The sequence below is a fragment of the Cryptomeria japonica genome, chromosome 10 (assembly GCF_030272615.1).
Source record: "Cryptomeria japonica chromosome 10, Sugi_1.0, whole genome shotgun sequence".
Lineage (NCBI taxonomy): Eukaryota > Viridiplantae > Streptophyta > Pinopsida > Cupressales > Cupressaceae > Cryptomeria > Cryptomeria japonica.
This window is the reverse complement of record NC_081414.1, coordinates 914,488,779-914,492,618: the sequence shown is the minus strand read 5'-3', so window position 1 is coordinate 914,492,618 and position 3,840 is coordinate 914,488,779.

Sequence of the window (3,840 nt, the reverse complement as noted above, 5' to 3'; positions counted from 1 at the left end):
CCCTCATCTTCCGAGGGCTTATATTTTGAATCATCTGAAACATGGATGTCCTTCCATTCCATAGAAATTCTGCCCTCTGCCTCACCAAACTCCTTGTCTAAAATATCATGCACCTCCTGGCTTGCTAAGGAGTTAGAGTTTTTCAGAACAAGAGAGGATTTAACCTCATGATCCTTAGCATACTCCATAATCAGGAGGATTAACCCCTCATGCAAAATGAGGTGTTCCTCATCCTCAAAATGCTTATGAATGGAATGCTTGAGAGATGACAATAAATAAAACGAAATTGAAATTATTTTATCATGCCTAAAGTGATTCAGAATAGCGAAATGATAAGGAAAAATACTAGCATAGTGACAATCGAGGGTTATGTACCTCATAATAAACTCTGCAAAGTCCACCCAGAGCTTTGGAAGATCCATTCGATTGTAGCCTCCATCCAGGTTCCTCTTGACTCTACTTCTTTCACTCTTTTTGTCATAGAAAATTGAGAGGACTTCTTCCGATTTTTTTCTCTCCCTATAGAATTTTTTACCCTCCATGCTAAGCCCAATCTCAGGAATGAAGGGTTCATCAATGCTGAACTCCACCCTATACATGCTTAGAACCCCATTATTATAGTTTCTAACAAAAAAATCTGTGAGCTTGTGGTTTTAGCCATGGAGTTTTCTAACAAGTGGTTCCATACCCAAATCCACGACTTCCCTCTAGACCTCTTCATTTTTCTCCCAAAGGTCACACGATGATGGCTACATTCTATTCTTGTCTTCCCCCATAATATTGATGCCTCTGTAAATTTTTCTAGTAAGACTAAAACTAGGCTTCAAACAACCAAAAACAAACCAAACCCACAAGGAAAACTACTTCTTTTATTGAATAGTTTTACACATGTGAAAAACTGTCATAATTAATGTTCTATATGAGAGAGATTATCAACGTCCTCCCTCACTAGTTCACTCAAATGAAATGGAAAGCATTCCCCTTCCCACCACAACTTTTCATCATCTCTAGCCACGTCGATATTTGCCACGTGGTTTTCAGGCCTGGTACCCTTCCTCAAACCATGCGAAATTTGAATTGCCTGAAATTTGGCAATCATATCGAAGCACTCTTGCCTTAAATGATTAATCGTCCAACTAGGGGTAGTCTTTTTAATCAAACAGTTGATTAGATTTAGAAAATGACTTTCTAGCCAAACTTTCTTGAATCCTCCACGGATAGCCATCTTAAGCCCAATTTAGGCTGCATTTGCCTCAACATAATGGTTTGTCTGAGTGCCCAGGAGAAAATAGAAGCAGTTGCCAATAACTATTATAAAAATAAAAGTGCTCAACAACCGTAGCAACCAATGTAATATTTATATATAGTTATGCCATATGAATGATATATCCCATTAATTCTTTTAAAAGTATGATAAAATCCAAACTTCATAATTATTGACCTATAAATAACAAACAATTTTAAAAAGTCTTAAGACTGCCAGTTGACAACTTAAGCTTGTACAAACTTTTTAATTCAAGATGTAACCTAATTTTTTATAATATAATCTTCTTGAATTTTATTCCATTTCAATTTTTATTATTCATTATTGTTTAACATTTAAGCAACACAACTTCAAAATAAGAAGAAAATGCTGAAGTGAAATTTGCATTATTTTTAATACTATTCTCTTCCTCAAGACATATTATCATCTATGTTTGTAATAGTTTATGATGAGTCAAATCCAAAGGAGAAGTTACTAACTCGAGAATAATTGGTAAAGTTATATTGTATGATGTTATTATATATAAATAATCTATATTGAATTTATATGACAAGTTCATCCTAAGGCGGAGAAATGCTTCAACCTAATAGAAGGCCAAAAGTCCTACTTTTAGGGCATCAAAAGTTGAATATATTTATTGTCTGCAATGGTTAAATTAGAAGTATGTTATAGTAAAATTTCTTGACTTAGAAAAATAAGAAAAGATTATATTTTTTAAATGAAATTGTCCCTTCACTTTTCTTGTATAAGGATTTTTATATACATGATGGGCCTTTTGTTAGTGTAGAATATTCTTTCTTCTAGGATATTTCTTCTCATGCATATCTCTTATCTAGATATAAGTTTGCTTAGGTGTGTCATTTTTGTCTCTCGTGCTTGCATGGAGTTACATGCCACTTTTCAAGGTGGGAAGATTGACCAAGTGTCAATGTTCTTCTAGAAGATCTTGATTCGTGCATGGTATTCGTGCATGGTATTAGAGCCTTGTTTTAATTAAATGGTGGTCTACTATGTTTCTTTATTTATTAGGAAATATTTTATGCATTCAAGTATATATTTCCTGTGTTTGTGTTTTATGTCCCTTTGAACAAAGGATATTATTTGATCAAGAAAGGAGGCCAATGTTTGGTTGTTTGCATAGAGAGGAAGGGATATATAGAAATAAGGGGTTTCAATTTGTAGAAGCCACTATTGGGAGGCATTCTGCTCTTCATGTGGTAGCTGACAATGATTGAATCATATTACTGTTGTTTGTTGGCTTGGAATCTATAGATTGAGTCCATCAATTGGTATTTTTCATTGCATGTTCGTAGGCCAATCATGATTTGCTTGTAGAATGTGACCATCTCTTATAGGTTATTTTAGGGTCTTCTTAGAAAGAGTATTTTCTGGTGCATGAACTTGCTGCTGATGCATGAAGATTTCTCCTTGCATGCACAACCTATAAACATGTCAATCTTTTGTGTGTGAAGGTGGTCTGTGGTGCAACTAGAAATAAATATTATTTCATAGGACGCTAATTTCAAAATCTAATTCTAAGATGTAATAAAATAAATCTATAACATTCTAGAAAATGCAATATAAAACACATAAATACATTTGTAAATCTAACCATAATAAAAAAAAATATATATAAGCCAACAAAGTGTGCGTATATAAATATACATATAAAATTAATTCTTCAGCAGCATGTTTAATTTCAAAGGAAAAAAGAAACAGAAGATTAGTTGAAACAAGACGTAAAACAGGATTTTCCATCGTTTACAAACATTTGTTTGAACGACTAGTTAAGATATTGGATGTTTGAGGGGTTTGACGGCTAAGGTATATCATATTCCCTGTTGATCGAAAATATATTTGAACAAATTATTTTAATCACCCTTTTCTCTCGTCGAAACTCTGCATACATGTGACCTCTCCTAACTAGTTCATATTTTCCCACGTACCCACGTTAATTAATCTTCCTTTATGCTGTAAATTTTCACGGTGGCTCAAACGTGTGTATGGCCTACATTGGACTAAATATTGCTTTAACAGGAGGACTTGTCGATAAACTCAAAAACCCACGTATTCACCCTAAAATAATACACTCTGACTGAAACATAGGCGTTAATTTCCCTCCAAGTCACGAATGAAGTTTTATTACCATCTCTCGTAACTTGAACCAGAAGCCTGAGTGCCAAGTTTAGTGCTTAAGAAATGGGGAAATGTAGATATCAATTTTTAGAAAACATGCCTGTTCTCGCTTTAATGACAAATCTAAGGGCAGAACGCTTTTTCCTTGAATTGACGATGGACTGTGAGATAATCCTAATCCTGGAATTCATGCATCTAATTTTTTTGGTTATTGTGGTGGCCGCAGACTTTGTCGAAATTAGTTTACTTCCGTGAAAAGCAGCAGCTTAACAATAATAATTTCATTTTTGTAGATTGCTCTTAACATCTATTTAAGTTACACTTACCACTGAATTCGTCGTCAATATCCCTCTCTTCCCAACTTAGTCATTCAAAGTTTAGTGCTCTCAGATATTCTTGTATTATACTGTAAAAAGGTCAGTGCTTTCATAATGGAAAAT